The sequence below is a fragment of the Phoca vitulina genome, unplaced genomic scaffold (assembly GCF_004348235.1).
Source record: "Phoca vitulina isolate PV1807 unplaced genomic scaffold, GSC_HSeal_1.0 scaffold27, whole genome shotgun sequence".
NCBI classification, from domain to species: domain Eukaryota; kingdom Metazoa; phylum Chordata; class Mammalia; order Carnivora; family Phocidae; genus Phoca; species Phoca vitulina.
In genome coordinates, this window is record NW_022589730.1 from 5,477,114 (window position 1) to 5,496,362 (window position 19,249).

Below are 19,249 nucleotides of genomic sequence, written 5' to 3' on the forward strand. Positions count from 1 at the left end.
ATGCTGAAAACTCCACAATACTGGTGAATGGAATCAAAAAAGACCTAAATAAATGTGGAGACATACCATGTTCATGGATTGGAAGACAACATAGCAAAGATGTTAATTATCTTAAAATCAATATGCAAAGTCTGTATCCGGTCCCCCCACGCCAGAAAGACTTGTTTCATTCCTTCTATTTTTCTTTATGGTTTATTATCCCATTCTCTAATTTTTTTTTATTCCCATGGCTGAAGATTGATATTGTAGACAGTCTAAAAGACTCCCAGAATCCTAAACATGATTTGCAGCAGCTGTTCAGTCTGAGAGCATTCTCCTCACTGTATATAATGGACATATTTATCTCCTAGTTAAACCCTAGAAAGGGAATACCTGGAATTGAGTGCTCTGTCCTCTGTCTTTTCTGTGTCTTTCTTCCCTTCTTACAACTTCCACAGGCTTCAGCCCAAATTATGTACCAGAAGGTACAGTCTTTCTGCTTTTCTGTATGTTTTAGTACCTCTTTTCTTAATTCTGGTCTCATGGCTGGATATGGATGGCCAAAGAAATACAGGATAAAGAGAGACATGATAAATTGTAGCTAAGCATATTCATTTAGTGGTATTCCCTAATCATAAAGGGAAAGGGAGGGAGAGGGAGAATTAAATTCTTGCTAAGTTTTGGATTTCTTAGTTAAGTTCATAATAAATAGTGAATCTTCTACAAAATATATTATAAAGTACTCATGAAAAAAAATCGTAAAGCTATAAAATATAACAAATCCCCACCTGTGGGGCACCTGGGTGGCTCAGTTGGTTAAGCGTCTGCCTTCGGCTCAGGTCATGATCACAGGGTCCTGGGATCGAGCCCCGCATCAGGCTCCCTGCTTGGCGGGAAGCCTGCTTCTCCCTCTGCCTCGGTCATTCCCCTGCTTGTGTTCTCTCTTGCTCTCTCTCTCTCTGACAAATAAACAAAATCTTTAAAAAAAAAAAAAACAAATCCCCACCTGCCAGGTGAACCCTTCTGTTTTCCCTCTTATATCACAGTCACCTTCACCCACTTGTCCCTGAAACACCCAGAGGTAACTATTACCCTGTTGTTGGGATTTAACATTCCCAACATCATAGTATGTTTCTATCTTATATGTATAAACTTATTTATACTTCAGATATATGATATGGTCTGGTTTTTATTTTCCGTCACTTGCTTTTGGTGTTTAACCTTATGTTCATTATTTTTATTCCTGTTGACTCAATTATACCTAATCCATTTCTACTTTGTGCTGCATAGAAGTCTATTTTATGACTCTACCAAAATTTATTTATCAATTCTCCTCTTGCTATCAATTTATACCAGTTGCATTCAAGCCATAAACAATGCTACTATGAACATTTCCATGAAGGTCCTATATTAACATGATAAACTTAGAGAAACTTAGAAGAGGAATTCCAGAATATATACCTAGAACAGAAATAATTTATTAAAAAAAAAAAAAAAAACTAATTTTCTCCTATGGGAAATGTAACTGTAGAATGTGTTGAGAAATATACAAACAAAGGAGTTATTGCTCCTTCCCTCATGGAGCTTTCACACTCATACAGGGAAACTTGAAAACAAATTAGTGCAATAAAGTGGTAGATATGCTAAAATAGCAAAGACTCAGCTGTGTTTCATTGGCAATCACATGAGTTTGAGTCAAAGTCTTCCTGGAAATGACCTTTGGACTGAGTCTTGAAAGATGGGTAGCTATTTTACAGATGGACAAAACATAAAATGCATTCCTGGAAGAAAAAGAAGGAACCCATGCACAGAGGTTTGAATTAATTCAGTATACTGAAAGAACTGCAAATGTTTTGACATAAATTCAATGTAAAGGGCCTGGATTTGGTATGATAAAAAAAATTAAATTGAAGTAGAAAATATTTTTGTTTATATTCTGGAAAATAATTCATTTTAATACTAAAAATGAGCAATGATATGTTTAATCTTTTAAATAGTTTTAATCATCACATAAATCTAACAACTTTCACCTTTGTAGCAGTGTTGGTTGATTTCCAAGGCCCAAAGAATAATTTCTGGGAAAAAATCCAGTTATCCCTCTTTTTACTTAATGGTCCTTTGAACAGTAGCAAATCTTGACATCTTATTAGACTTTGAATTTCCCTAATAGCCTCTTGGCTCAATACAGGCAGAAAATGTGTCTTAGTCATCTATGTATCCCCAGATATATGATAGCTTCTGGAACTTTGTAGCTGCTCAGTAAATTTCTGCTGCATATGCCATGGGAGCATAACCATGAACATGCCTGGAAACATGGTACATGATGATGATTAAAAACATGGATGTTGAAGTCAGATAGATCTGTCATTTGATAGGTAGGTATTTTTTGACAAGTTATTTAATTTCAATGAACTTTATGTTTCTTACCTATAAAAGAAAGAAAATATCTAAGTTACTGTTCTCTCCCAGGTAAACATTTCTAAAAACATCATGAAATTCAAATTGCATGTAACTCTTTACTGGTCTTTCAGAAGGAATAAGTTTGTTGTAAATAAGAAAATTAACAGTGCAAAAATCTATCAACATGCTGCATATCTTACTTTAATGCTGCTTTCTATTTTCTTGACATTATCTTTAATAGATTTTTGAGTTCACTCTTAAAAAACAATAGTAAAAAATAAAATAGAGGTTGTCTGGCCATACTGTTGCATTTTATAACATATAGTTTCTGTCCCAATGTTATCAACTTTGGGGCACAAATTTTAATACTAGAATTATAAACAACGAAAACATTTGTATGACATTTCATTAGATTAAAATAATTTAAATACTAATAGCTATCATAAAAACCAAAATCCTGGCAAAAGATTTGAGGCAAATAGTAGCTGGTCTGCAAATAATTTATGTTTAAGAGTTAAAGAAGCACAATTATATTGTAAAGATATAAACACAAATTACAACTTCCAAGGAAGACATACCAATTTATAAATTATGATTTATTAAGACTTTACAATTTGGGGGATGAAATTATGATTAAAACAATTTTCTCATAAGAATGAGGCCATTAATATCACCCTATTTCAAACTAGTGCTATAGTTTTCTGCTTCAAGAGAGAATTGAGTAGCTCATGGCAGACAAATGCTTCCACTGACAAAAATTTGATAACTTCGCAAAAACACAAAAATATTTGTTTAAAGGCATCAGAGAGTATCTAAAATAACAAGGTCAAGAGGATCTAAAAATTCAGACAAGAAAGAATTTGTAGGATCAAGCTGACATCTTGCAACTGATTTGTCCTTGTGGGTATTTGATAATTCTGTGCATGAACAAGTGGCTGCAATTCTTTTTTTTAAAAGATGTTATTTATTTATTTGACAGAGAGACAGAGACAGCAAGAGAGGGAACACAAGCTTGGGGAGTGGTAGAGGGAGAAGCAGATTTCCCACTGAGCAGAGAGCCCGATGCGGGGCTCAATCCCCAGACCCTGGGATCATGACCTGAGCTGAAGGCAGACGCTTGACGACTTAGCCACCCAGGTGCCCCGCTGCAATTCTTGTCTTACTTTGAGAAGAAAACTGCTGCTGGAGGACAGAGAAATCCACATAGCATTTGCAATATTTGGGTATTGGAATGGTAAAAGGGGCACCAGAAGCATGATCAGTTTACCTTTCAAGACATTCACTGAATTCTGAAGCTGTCTGGGTTGATAGCCTCAAGAACTCTGCTGAAAACTCCTAAAATACAGAGGGAAGTATTAATCAGTCTAATTGTGGCAAGGAGGAAAAGATTAGTGCTCACAACTCTGCAGAGATAGGGGCCATATTGATCACAACTGGCTCTGAGTTGAAAACTCATCTCAACCCCTTGGTGGGATATACTTTTGCTACAGAAGTAAGTTCAGCTTAGGCTAAAATTACCTGAACTGTCACTCAGCCTTAAATCAGGTCAATTATATCATGCAAGCTTGGAGGGAAAAACAAAGCAAAAACAACCCACTGTAACAAGACAAAGCAATCAACAAAACTTATTGAATGATGACTCAGGTCTTGGAACCAGAGAGATTTAAAATAACTGTGTATAGTATGTTAAACACTATAGTGGAAAATGAGACTGTGCATGAACAGATTTCAGCAGAAGGATTGAAATTATAAAAGAAGAGTCAAATGGATAATCTAGAAGTAAAAAGAAATACAGTAACAGAAAAGAAAAATGTTTTCGAAATATTTACTGCACGTGTCTAACATCATTAGACTAGACACAACTGAGAAAAAAGATGAGTGAAGGTAAAGATAAATCTACATAAATTACCCAAAGCTAAGAATAAGTTAAAAGAGAGTAAGAGGGGGAAAAGGCAGAGTATTCATGAGTTATGGGACAGTATTAAATGAGTAAAATATATAAAATATATAAAAATTGAAATCCGAGGAGAAGAGGAAAAGAATGGATAAGAAGAAACATCTGAAGATATAACAGCTGGTAATTTTCAAATGTAACAAAAACAGCAAAACACAGTTAAAAGAAGCTTTGAGAAACTGAAGTTGGATAACACATGTCATATTCAAAATGTTGAAAACCAATGTAAAGAGGAAATCTAAGAGACAAAGAGAAAAAAGAAAAAAAAATCATAGATTTTATGAGAGTTCCAAACCAACCTCTGAACAATCACCTTTGCATAATCCGATTGTCTACTTAATGGGCTCAAGTAGTTCTTGGGATGGGCTTGGATAGGAGAGTTAGAGGCTTATGCTGTCATGTGTTCCTTACAAAACACTGCTTTATATATTCAACACACATTTTCCTTGAAAAAACAAAATACATGAGACCAGGCAATATAAATAGACAAATGTACAGTAAGAACAAAGCTAGTGACAGAAGACTCAATAAAGTATTGACCAAGAGTATTTACTAAATGGTGCACCTTCAAATCAAAGAGTATAATTAACAAATTCTCAGATAATAAAATAAGATCAAAAACTAAAATTCAATTCAATAAGGCAGAATCCACATTGTTTTTAAGCAATTTGCCTGGCAACAGGTTGGCAGGATATTTGAATTGTAGGAACAAGGGACCTGAAGACTGCACCTCCTGGTCTGCGGGTCCCAGCAAATACTCCCAAGGTAAAGGCTGTAGAAAAATCTCGGTGGAAATTCCACTGTTCAAAGAAGCCATCACTCCACATCTGAATCGAAAGCAAGGAATGCTGTGCATATGGGACATAATACTTGAAAACAAGGTGGAAAGTAGTAAGCATTTGGCAAGGATGGGGAGCATGTGAAGTCCCATACACTGATGTTGGGACCGTAGACCGATGCAGTCACTTTGCTAGACTGGTTGTCAAAAATCTACTGAACTGAGCCAGACATAAGCCATGTAAGTCAGCAGTTCTGCTGCTAGGTGTATGTTTTCCCTGACAAATGCTCGCATATATGCTACAAAAAACAGTTCTCACAGCCACGTTATTCGTAATAGCTCCAAACTAAAAACAGCTACATGGTTGATCAATATTAGAATGAACGAAGTATAGTGAATTCATACAATGGAATGTTCTTAGATGAGAAACAGTGAACCACTACTACCCATAAAAATATGGATAAGCTTAACTTCATGGTTCGCAAAATATATAATATACAAATATACAAAATGATTCCATTGATATAAAATTAAAACACAGGTAAAGCTTGAAAAACAGGATAGTTACATTTAAAGGCGGGTGCTTAGTAAGTGGGGTCACAAGATGGTCTCACAATAGGTGGTTTATGTTCCATTTCTTTGTATCACTTCTGGTTACATGGGTTGCATTCATTTTATCAAAATCTTTGAAGTGTGCATTATGGTTTGTGCTGTTGTATGTCAAATGTTCTAACTCAATGAGAAGTTTTTAAAAACATAAAATTTGCACAAACTATGCCTTCAGTGTAATAACTACCTCTTAAGGTTTGGGAAGGATTAGGTAAAATTGTCTATAAAATAATTAGCCTGGTGTTCTATTTACTATAAGTAACAAATAAATTGAAATATCCTTGTTATACTTCCAGTTATCTCAAATTCCAAGCTTTATTGTATGATTGTTTCCTAATATAAAATATAAGAACTCCAAATATTTCACTACTGTCTTTCATAAAATATTAAACTTCTTACATAAAGGAAAAAGCTGTCTTGCTTACTGAAATTTTATTAGTCACCTACCTAGTGTTTGCAGTTCATTGGGCCCTAATGGTTTTAAGGTATAATATGTTTTTTTAAATTGTCCATGGTAATTTAGTGTTCAGACCTGTGATTCATCACTCTGCTGTAAATTTTCTATCGAATGAATATAGCCTCTTTATGTTGAATAATATGATGGTTAAGTGCACAGAATCTGCAAATAGATTGCTAGGTTCAAACCCCAACTCTGTCATGTACTAGCTTTGGGACTTTATAAAATTAATACCTTTATCCATCTTATAGTTTGAAGAGTTCATTCTCATGCTGAGAACAATACTAGACATTTAGTAAATGTTAGGTATCATTACTTATTACAATGGGATTTAATCATTCACAGAAACATTAATAACCTTCAGAAGTTTAAATATAAGAAATAAAATACGCTACTGGGATAGTCTGAAACCTTCAGAGGTGGATCATTTTTCTTTGGAAGTTGTGGGTGTATTTTCTGTAAGAAAGAGAAGTTGTTTTTTGCTTAATTCATCAACCATAAGGTGCTCACAGATGCCTAATTAGTGGCATGCATCATGAAGGACATGCTTGGTGAAATTTCTGTGAAAATACCACATTCTGCTTGGCAACCCAAACTTTTAAATTCAGTCACCTTCTGGACGAGTGGCATTTATTTTTTTGATATCTCATCACTTTGGTCTTTAAAAGATGAATTTTCTGTGACTATTTGGATCACGCAAATGGAAATCTCTCTCTCTGAAACACTGTTAGCACCACCTAAATTGTTCTTTGTCTAAATGTGATAGTAGCTTCTGGGCATTTATAAGAAACATTCATTTTACACTTTGTATTTATCGATGTCATATTTCACATAACATCATGCATATATATAATAATTTTTAATAAAAAATTATGAGTCCCTAATATACTCAAGGCACTGCCCCACATTCAGGGAATACAAGTAGATCTAGAAAATGCATGGTTAGATATCAAGTGAATTTTTAAAAATTGGGGAAAATAGAGCACGAGGCTTTCTAGTTTGTCTATCACAGTGTTAAAACTGAGTCTTGGAGTATGGGCAGAATGAGATGAAAAGAAAGGAAGAATGAGCACACCAAATCAAGATAACAATTTGAACAAAGGAAAAAAGTTCCCTATACATTAGACATGGTCAAGAAACAGAAATAAAATTATTTTTGATGAATTAAAGTTACAGAAAGAAATAAAGTAAAGGCAGGTCAAGGCCAGATTGGGAATGGCCACAAACATCAGACTAAAGATTCGGAAAGTATGGGCGCCTGGGTGGCTCAGTTGGTTAAGCGACTGCCTTCGGCTCAGGTCATGATCCTGGAGTCCCTGGATCGAGTCCCGCATCGGGCTCCCTGCTCAGCAGAGAGTCTGCTTCTCCCTCTGACCCTAACCCCTCTCATGTGCTCTCTCTCATTCTCTCTCTCTCAAATAAATAAATAAAATCTTAAAAAAAAAAAAAGGATTCGGAAAGTAATTCTGCAGTCAATATAAATCAATTGAAGATACGGAGCTTGGGGGAGCTTTTGGACGGGGGAAAACTGGTTTGGTAGCAGACTTTGGATTTAGTAGAAGATAATGGAAACATCCAAATCAAATTGAATGAGATATTGTGTTATCTAAAATATTCAAAATTCTGGGGGTGCCTGTGTGGCTCGGTCGGTTAAGCATCTGCCTTTGGCTCAGGTCATGATCCCGAGGTCCTGGGATCAAGCCCCATGTCACCACTCAGCGGGGAGTCTGCTTCTCCCTCTGACCCTCCCCCCTGCTTGTGCTTGCTCTCAATCTCTCTCTCTTGAATAAATAAATAAAATTTTTAAAAAAATAAATATTAAAAATTCTGAATGTAATCATTATTTTTTTTTAAACAAATGGGTTGACATAATGATAATATTTATCCAAGCAAGATCAGAATCCTGCCCTTAGTTCTCCATTTATCTCTGAAATTTTGGAAAGTGAACCATATAAGCAGATTAGAAGATCCAGCCATACTCTTCTTTGCTCTTAGGACCTGGCCATCACATAGAAACTCAGTGATCCAGGCTAGATTCTGTCACCTAGGTCTTTAGCTGGAACCAGAGGTAGTCTTAGCCCTAAAGCTGGCCGTTGGAGCACGAGTAGAATTAGAAAAAATGTGTCTTTTCATCATCAGCCTGGCCTGGACCCACTTGGCCAAAGGTAAATAAAGTTCACATCCACATCTGCTTCAAAGGAAACTGATTCAAACGAAGAAGGAAGAGCAGAGAGCTGGAGAAAAACTACTCCTCTCTCTTCTGAGAAAGAAATCCTATTACTATAACCTAAAAAATATTGTCAAATGTGGCCATCTAGAAGTCTTTCTTAGGAGGGAAGTAATGGAGTTGGTAAGAGTGGTGGTCTTTCCTTCAGAAACATCCCCGGGCAAACGTTTTGTTCTGTCTTGTTGCTATGTCCCATGGCCAGGCTCTCCGGGAAATTCAGGGTCTTTTTGTTTTCCTTTTCTCCCGGGGGAGGATATGAAGTATTAAAGGTCACACCCCTGTTTTCATGGGCTGCTTTATAAGGTTTATGCATGCTGTTCTTCTCTTGATTGCAGAATTTAGTAGAAATTTACCAAGAATGGAGGAAACAGAATAAAGGGGATAAACAGGAGACTGGGCTCTGGAGTGAAATAGCCTTGGGTTTGAGTTTATCCTGCTTCTTACTGTGTAACTGTAAGAAAATTAATTAGCCTCTTCAAGCCTGTCTCTTCATCTGTGAAATGTGACCACTGCATAATAACTCCCTAATAGGCCTATTGTCAACTCCACAGGGCTGTGATTTTTTTTTCTCTCTTTTTAACTGATGAATCCGTGGCACCAACACCAGTGGTGTTCAATGAATATTCGTTGAATGAATCTACAGAAATGCTTAGCATGATGCCTGTAAAATGGAAATTGCAAGATGGATATTAATATCTATAATACTTTTTATTATTTATGAATAATAGCAGAAATATTAGGAGCAATGATATCTCTCTCTTTTTTTAAAGATTTTATTTATTTATTTATTTATTTGTCAGAGAGAGAGAGAGCACAAGCAGGGAGAGTGGCAGGCAGAGAGAGAAGCAGGCTCCCCACTGAGCAAGGAGCCCGCCTGATGCAGGACTCAATCCCAGGACCCTGGATCATGACCCCAGCTGAAAGCAGACTCAACTGAGCCACTCAGGTGCCCCACAAGATCTCTCTCTTTTTTTTTTTTAAATTTTATTTATTTATTTGACACACAGAGAGAGATCACAAGCAGGCAGGCAGGGAGAGGGAGAAACCGGCTCCCCACTAAGCAGGGAGCCCGATGTGGGGCTCGATCCCAGGACGCTGGGATCATGACCTGAGCCGAAGGCAGACGCTTAATGACTGAGCCACCCAGGCACCCCCCACGAGATCTCTTTTCTAACGTGAGCAGAATGCTGCTGGCTTTTTGCTATGAAGCATGATGCTGGCAGCTTGTTTCAGATGGATGGGACTATGACTTAAGGAAGAATGTGTTTCTTCCTACTTTATTAAAATACTTATTTCAATAAGTAATATATATTGCATTTCACTATTCCATTTCAGAATCAAAATAGAGTTTTCGTGCTTTAAAGATTTCTTAAAATTCTATCATCACTGCATTCCTATAATAAATCTTATGTATTCAAGGTGTCTTTGAAGGTAGAAGTTCTAAGGCTGTCCTGTTTTTGATTTGATAGTATTAGATTTGATGGCTTTGTATCTACTTTTAAAAATAGATTCAAAACCTATTATTTTTACTAAGATTTAAAGATTTTCCTGTTGACATTATGGTAACAACAAATTTTGAAGACATGGATATTTTCTATTCTCAAGGACAGCTGAAATGTGATGGTATTACGATTTCCTAAAGGTTGAAAAGAACTTGTCTATAGAATTGTCTTTGTTTTATTTCTTGATTGGTGGTCATTACTTGGCTGTTTTCAACTTATCCTGAGTTGTTTATTTGGGTTTTCTGGCTCTTATTTCAATTTTAAATTTATAATTCCTAGAGAAAGCAATGGTGAACAAACTATTTCATACTTTTTAAAAATCACAATTATAATCTTTTCCTACTTTGATCTTTTAATTATAGTTTTAAAATGGGATTTTTTTTTTCTTGGAAAACTATTGGCAATTAGGAATATGAATATAAGGAGATAGGAAGGACTGGAGTAGATGTGGTGTGGTTCAGTCTGTTTGACAGCTTATGAGATGCTTCACATCTGAACACTCATTCCATCCCTTTTTCCAGTGGATGGCTTAAGAATGTTTAGAGGAAGCTGGGAGATGAAGAGAGAAAGGAAGTGGTCTACAGCTGTACAGGAAAATTATGAATTGCAGGATGTTAGATTTTTTTTAAAAAGATTTTATTTATTAATTTGAGAAAGAGAGAGAAAGAGTTTGTGCACAAGCAGGGAGGAGGGGCAGAGGGAGAGGGAGAAGCAGGCTCCCCACAGAGCAGGGAGCCTAATGTGGACTCGATCCCAGGACTCTGGGATCATGACCTGAGCCGAAGGCAGATGCTTAACTAAAGAAAGATTAAAATTAATTAATTATTAATTAGGGTGCCCAGGTTGTTAGTTTTGTTTTTTTTTTTAAGATTTTTTTTGCTTTGAAAGAGAGAGCGCAAGAAGGGGGAAAGCAGAAGAGCAGAGGCAGAGGGACAAGCAGACTTCCCCCTGAGTGGGGATCCCGATGCGGGGCTCCATCCAGGACCCTGAGATCATGAACTGAGCTGAAGGCAGATGCTTAACTGACTGAGCCACCCAGGGGCCCTCCCCTCAAGATGTTAGATTAATAACAGAAATGAGGGACACCTGAGTGGCTTAGTCAGTTAAGCATCCAACTCTTGGTTTCAGCTCAGGTCATGATGTCAGGGTCCTGGGATCAAGCTCCGAGTTGGGCTTCTAGCTGAGCAAGGAATCTGCTTGAGGATTCTCTCTCTCCCTCTCCCTCTGCCCCTCTGTGCCCCATGCTCTCTCTCACTCTCATATAAATCAAATAGATTGATTTATTTATTTGAGAGAGAAAGAATGAGAGAGAGAGCACGAGGGGGGGGAGGGTCAGAGGGAGAAGCAGACTCTCCGCTGAGCAGGGAGCCTGATGTGGGACTCGATCCTGGGACTCTAGGATCATGATCTGAGCCCGAGGCAGTCGCTTAACCAACTGAGCCACCCAGGAGCCCCAAAATAACAAAAATGAGATGAGTGGAGATGAGACTATGCAATTATAAGCCACTTCAATGTACAATTGGTTCTATAAGTTCTGATTATGGTGGAAACAGGGCTAGTAAGACTTCCCTTTTTTCAAATGCAGGCAAAAGAGTACTGAGAGCAGTTTCTGTGTTTAAACCGGTTCACAACCAACATGAGCTCAGCAATAAAAAAAGGGAAGCAATTAATTAATACAATTTAATAATCAATGAATTAAACATGTTAAGAGAAGTTTAACTCCTTCGAATTCACAAAGGGTGAAAACTGGGGGTGGAGAGGAGGACTGCTGCTAACACCCCAAACAACCGTGACCGCTCCAGAGGATCATTTGGAAAACATTTTTACTCTAACATGTTAAACATTTTAAGAGAAATAAACATATACAAAAAAGGTGAATTCATATTTTATCTGTTATTTTAAAAGAAAATAAACTCGATTTTCAAAGTGTATCTGGTACTTGGATAATACTATGAACTTATAAATGAGGCTCTTTATGTTCTGTCTGAAGAGCAGGAAAGTGAATCTGCAGCTTGAACCCGGCTGTTGACCTTTAATAATAAGTATTTAATTGGTTCTTATATGTACAACCTAATGAACCGTTGCGCAAGTATGAGACACGGAATCCTGACACCCACATTCCGTCTGCTCCTTAGCAAGACAAATAGCTAACTTGTTTTTTTTCTTTTTTAGGTAAGCTAAGTATTTCGGAATTCTGAAAGCATCTGAAACTTTCTTGTTTTGTATCTCGATATCCCATGGAAACATGATTTGCTTTTAGAAATATTACTAATCTTCTAGATCAATTTTTGAAAACCAGATGAGCCATATTGTCTTCATAAAATATTTCAAGACCTAAGCATGAATAAGCAAGCATCACTAGAAAATTGAAAAGTGTAGTCAATCAGTTGTTGCATTTGTTCTAGATAATATTTTATGGTGGTTTGATAGTTTTCTCGAGGGTATCTGACTTTGGAGTGAATTGTCTAAATTGACTATATATATGTATTGGTGTTTTAGCAGCAATATTCTGAGTGGGTCCTTCGGATCCCTGGGGGGGTCTCTGAGACATTCCCAAGTGTTCATGAAATCAAAGTTATTTTTATGGTAACTGTGAGACTTTAGTTACCTTTTTGCTCATTCTCTCACGTGTGTACAGTGGCCTTTTCTAGGGGCCAGTGACACGGAATATCACAACACATTGGGTACACAAGCCAATAGAAGACACAGCTTTCTTCGGTGAAGCTGACATTAACCATATTTGCAAAACCTATAGAACAATGTCAATTTTCTTGCTAATTTCTTTGTTTTAGGATGTTTAAAATGTTATTTATATTCACAAACAATTTTTTAATACTACTTTTAAAGAAATTAATAGCAGCTAGCCCAAACTTGCAGAGCTAGTAAGAGCCAGGGTTAGGATATTAATTGAGCCACTAGACAGATGGGTGCTTGTGTCCACTGTCTATCCGCCAGGATCTGCTGTCCCACAAAAAAAAAAAAAAGATGGTGTAATGGTTTATAAAATATTTCATGTTATTTTTTCCCTAAAATGTTAGTTTCCAACCATTCTATACTTCAGTTTAGTTATCTTGAAAATAGTGATATTGACACTACTTAACTCATATGTTATTGTTAGTATTAAATGAGTTCACCTATGTAAACGTCTTACAACAGTACAAATTAAATGTTGCATTCGTGTTCAACAACATTAGAGTTACTATTGTAAATTACTATTGTCTCCTGAAAAATCTACTTATTTACTTTTTGCTATGATTCCTTATTGATGGTGAGTGATTATTACAAAATGTTTTATTTAATGAATCTCTAATCACCTAATATTTTATGGATATTTTAGTCAATATTGTGGAAGGGGAAATAAAACGGGGCCACTTACGTGAAGGGGTTTGGAGCCAAGAGGCCATTGAAGAAGTAATCTATATGCATGTACTCCCCGGGAGGAACCATAACTTTTGAACGGGGGCTAAACCCCAAATACCCAAGGACTCAGCCCAAACACCTGCAGCTGGCTACTGCAAGAGGCTCTGTTTAGTGACAGCCTTAGGAACCAATTATACTCAGCCAAAATTAGTTTTCTGTCACCAACTCGGATCAAAATTCTTTGAAAGCCACATATAAAGCACTCCCTTTTGTCTTTAAAAACAAAGTCTTGAGTTTTGCTCCTGGGAAGGGATACTATTTGGGTTGCTGCTCAAATCTGTGTTCTCTGAATTGCAATTCTGACACCCAAATAAATGCTTTTGTTTTTATTTTAGCTCAGCTTCTTTTCTCAGTTGACAATATAATTGCAATTAATCAAACTATCTAATTAATGAATATTTTAATAAATGGATATTTTACTACATATTAGGAAGAATTATATTAGCTAGACATGATTTTCATGTGAGAAGGAATGATTTTGGCTAGAATAATCTAACTACTGAGTGCCTTTGAAGCAAAATAACATACTAGTTTCTAGAAGATGATAAATATATACAGCGTCATTTAGGAAATGTCCAACCTGTATTTGTTTATGGAATAAATGAAATATAACCATATTCTTCATGGAGCTTAAAACTTTTGCTAGACAATGTTTATAGCCCGGGAACTGCAGTAGGCAGACAGGACATGGCTCAAGTGCACTGCATGTGTCCAGATCTCTAACCTAGTTCTCTACTTCCACTAGTTTGGGTGAGATGCCCGGGACAGCGTTTCAGCCACACCACCAATTGCACGCTTCTAGGAGTGGGGGGGGCGAGCTCTCGTAGGGGCTTAGTAGGAGCCTGCTACCTGGGCTCAACAGCACCTGCTTGGGCTCTCTCCTTCCGGGTTTCCCTCTGCTTCATTTCCTACTAATATCCCTGTCTCAGCTCACCTTCTGCTCGTGGAGAAACCAAGCTAAGCAAATGTCAAATGGAGAAATTATGTATGTCTAAAACACCTCAGAGGGTAAACAAAGAGATGACATTTTATGAAGCCGAAATCCAGAAAAGTAGGGTCTGAATAGGGAGAGTAGTGTTTTGCATGGAGGGTCCAGTCTGTAATTTTCTCCAAATGGGGTGATCGATGGACAGCTCTCCCTCCTATTTGCAGACAAGGCAGAAGATCAAAAGCAAGAAAATGGTGACAGGTTTAAAGGAAGTGAAGAAAGTAATCCACTAAGGTCTCACCGTCCACATCCTCATCCCCCACAGCCCATCAAAGCCTCCATCAAGGCTCAGGTCCTCAGCAAGCTGGAACAGCTCTGCTCATTGCTGTTGAGTTGGTGCAGATGTTCAGCAAGGTGCGTTTCCAGCACTTTAATTTCATATACCTATGACTTCCTTTTTTGCTGCTTCAAATTATTTTAACATTATAGAAAATGACATTTAAAAAAGGGCACGAGCTAACTTTTGCAGCTGATGTAAATGTTCATTATCTTGGTTGCGGTAATAGTTTTACATGTACAATCATAAGTCAAAACTTATCAAGTTGTATACTTTAAATAGGTACAGTTCTGTCCATTAACTCTCAATAACACAGCTTCAAAACGATTACATTGGGACTGTCTCAGAAAAAAAAAAAAAAGCAAATGATACATGCAATAACCAGCTACCTACACATAACAGATATTACTATGTTCACATTTCTCCATGTTTCATTTAAATGCATCTTTAGTAAATTGAAATACTAGCTTTGAAAATTGGAATTTTCAATAAATTGGAAATTATAAAACACAGCTAAAGTTCCATCTCCCTAGATCCTTTCTTCTCCCATCTTGCATAGTGGTAACCACTCCTGAAGCTGCTGCTTATTATTCCAGCATATATTTTGTAACACTGTTACAGATAAATATATCCATATACTGTGTAATGTATTTTAATAAATTACAGATTACATTTTTGTTTATTTTTTCATTCATTTATTCAACATATGTATATTGCATATCTCCTTTATATCAGGCATAATTCTAAGTGATTGGCATAAAACAATAAACAAACCAGAGAAAAATTTCCCACTCACATGAAATTTACCTTCAATGGACTATAACCTATAATCATATAGGTTGATTGAGGTTCATATAACTTGGAACGTTATAAGAAAAAAAATCTGTTTTAGTCATCACATTAAAGTATGCTATAAAGTGGTCACAGGTAGTAGGAGCTGAAAGCTGTCTACTGGGAAAATTCAGACTAAGGGTGCTGTCTTTCCATTCAAATCCACTGTTTTAATTACCCAATCAGTAATGAGTTTAGCTTTGAGAGAGAGAGACAGATACAAAACTGAGCTCAGAAGCCAAGTTTAAGGTCTGAGTGATTAGGTCTAGTAAAGATCTTTTGTTATGATTAACTGCATCTGAAATGGGCTGAAACCAATCAGACCAAAGCCTGATAAATTCTTGAAGGAGTTTTGCCAAAGCAACTCCAAGTCTGATTTGTGACTGCTTGTGTCTCTTAATCCCTAAAAAAGTCCCCAAATCCATAAACCCAAACCAGGAGGACTCAAAGGCAATCAGGTCCCCAAAATGATACCCTCAGGAGTGCCCTCGAATGCTGTGGGCTAAGTGAAGTGATGGGAAAAGAAGAATCAGCTGGTACACGCAGCCAGAACCACAAGCAGCAATAACAAAGGAGTTTTGATGAAGAGCACAGATGGGCTAATGGGGCAGGGAGTCTTCCAGATATCAGTCCAATGAGATTTGACAGATGCTATGGACTGATGTGTGACCTGCATATTCTGTCTTCTGAAAGGTAATTTTTATTATGGTGATCCTGGCTTTCTGCCACTGTCAGGTGTTTGCAGGTCAGAATGACTTGTCCTCTAGAATCTAGGTTGTCAGACAAAGAGAAGCCACATCTCTACCTGAAGAAAAGGATTGCACAAGACCCAGAGATGAAAGCGGAGCCGAGATCTATTAGAATACTAGATCATGAAAAGATTTGGGGAAAAGGAAAGCCAATGAGAGCAAGTGCAAAATCTCGGAAGAAAAAAAAAAAAATGTTAGTTTCTTTGAGGAATGAGAAGATACCCAGGGGTGGCTGGAGTATAAAGAACAACAAGGAGAGAACAAGATTGTGACAACAGAGGCTTGGAAAGGAGTCTAGGTTTCCAAGAAACTTTTTTTTTTTTAAAGATTTTATTTATTTATTTGTCAGAGAGAGAGAGAGAGGGAGAGCACAAGCAGGGGGAGAAGCAGGCTCCACGCTGAGCAGGCAGCCTGATGCGGGACTCGATTCCAGGATCCTGGGATCATGACCTGAGCCGAAGGCAGATGCTTAACGACTGAGCCACCCAGGCATCCCTCCAGGAAATTTTTAAGGAGCAAAGTCTACAGGTTGCTATGTGGAGAATTGTTTATAATGGGCAGGAATGGAGGCAGAGAGAGCATGTGCAAAGGTACTAATATGACAGTCCTTGAGGAGGAACATGGCAGCTTTGACTATGGTGGTAGCAGAGAAAATGGGGTAAAATTTTGACTCAGTTGGCTAGAGGGATATGGGAAAGAAGGGAGAAATTCATGTTTTGGGCATGAGCTGAATGGTGCTGACACATGAAAATGGGGGAAGCCTGGAGCAGAAGGGGGTACAAGGATTCAGAGTAGTAGACAACAAGAGTTCTGTTTTGGATAGATTAAATGTGAGACTCCTTTTTTACCCTGAAGTAGAAATGCCAAGTAGATATTTTGGGAATATTTAGCACATAGGCTCATAGTCTTTAAAGCCAGGCAGCTTGATGCTCTCATTTGCGTTAAAAAAAAAAAAAAAAAAAAAAGGTAGAAAAGAGGAAAACCTCAGGAAAAAGTGGGGGAGACTCTAATATTTAGAGTTTGATGAGACTGTATTGATGAAAGTCTCCAAAGATACCCAAAGGAATATACGGGAGAAAATTCTAAAGGAAAAGAAACACAGTAAAATGTAATGCTTCTCTCCAAAGGAAAAGCATTTCAAGAAGGAGGAACTGGCCAGGTAGAAGATGCTGAGTCTGACACAGGAGAAGTGTCCAATCCCAAGGGACCATGGTGTGGGCATCGGGGAAGGGAAGGGAAATCACATGTCTGATGACAGGGTGTCTGCGAAACTCAAAGGTCAGGAACCAGAGCTGAGAGGCACAGAGAGAGAGTGGAAAGAAGCAAACGGGCACAGCCTGTGTAGACAAACTTTCCTGTAAGGGGAGCAGAGACATGAGTTAGGTGTTGAGACAGATGTGGGGTCGCGGGCAGTTTTAATACAGTAGATGTTAGCGCATGTTCTACATGTGGATAGTAAAGTTCCACGAGAAGGAAAAGAAAGATGGAAATGTTCTTGAGAAAGTAGGATAAGATGGAATTCAGATCTCAGAAGCAGTAATTTGCTAACTATGAGAGCAGGAGCCCGTCTACCATACCAGCAAAAAGGCAGATATGGATCGAGACACAGATACCGAGAGGCAGATAGGATGCTGGGTTTGGGCGTGGGAAAATACTTTCCTGTCCTTGGAACACACCAACTTCAGAAGGCATTCATTTCATTTTCTCATTGAGCTTTAGAGACATTTTGCTAATTAACGTGCTTGTGTGCACGCACAAAACACACGCTCACACACGCGTCAGTATTCACCACCACTAAGCTTTTGATTGATCTCCTCCGTGTTCTATAATTGCCTTGGCCACAATTGGTTGATTATTTTTATTACAAAGGTTTGTACAAATCTCTCTAGGGGAAAAATATCAGAAAGCCAAGAAAGTGAAAAAAGTCCGGACATGCTCTGGGTAAGAGAGTACACAGTATTCATGAAACACATTTTAGAAAAAAAAAGGTATTTTAAGTTCACTAAAAATATATATGTATATTGTAATATTTTAAGGACCTGCTTGTTATTATTGAAAATTTACCTAAGACTTTTTTTTTTTTTTTTTTTTTTTTTTTGCTACAGCCGGCTTGCTATTTTACATTTCACTCCAGCAGTGTTGTCTGTGCACGGAGGGGCCTTTGCGCGTGGCCTCCCATGCGAGAGCCTGAGCATCGAAGGCATCCGTCGTGGTCAGCTAATGCTTGAGCAGGGCTTCCACCCGCGTGGAAGACCAGAGAAGAGCATTCAGTAGGTTCACGCTCTCGGATTCCATTGTCCCAGTTTGCAAATTCCAAAGCTCCCCAAGGGAGAAAATTCTCCACTTGCCTTTCCCGTTTGGAACCTTTCACAGCTGCTCACATCTCTGGAAGCCTCACCCGCAAATGCGCATTGAATCCTTGAGTCAGATAATTAGTCTGAGCATTAACATAAAGGATTCCACTCCTCCACTTGCTTTTTTTTTTTTTTTTTTAATTAACTGAAATTGTAAGTAAACAAAGCCAAGCATCAGGCTTTAATTTTTCCAGTGCCTGGGGCACTGAAGGATTAGGGTCCCCATGAGAAAGAAAAACAACAACAATGCGAGTCTTGAAAAAAAAGGGCCCGATGTTGCTAGGAATAACAACCATTTAACAACATCAAACTGCTTATGAAACCCTTGGTAGCAGTTTGAGATGCCTTCCCCCCCGCCCCAAAAAAGTTATAAAATGCAGTGGGATTGAATAGGAACAAATCCAAGACACGATATTATGAATATGTAGGTGCATCTGGGTGCCTCCCCACCTGTCAGCAGTCACTTCCGTACATTTTATGTATGCTTTTCTTTAAAGATTTGCAGAAAATTTGTATCTGCATATGTTCTCATTAAAGGGAGAAGTTTGAAAGCTTAGCCTAAATCACATTTAAACATTTGAATTTTTTTTGGTCTTGGGATGGGTTTACAGTATAAGGGCAATTTAGCACTTATTACAAGACTAACTGGCTTGAGAGAAGAATCCATTCTTCATCTAGAAGCATTACATTAGGAGATCACATCATGGTATTGTAAAATTAGCCT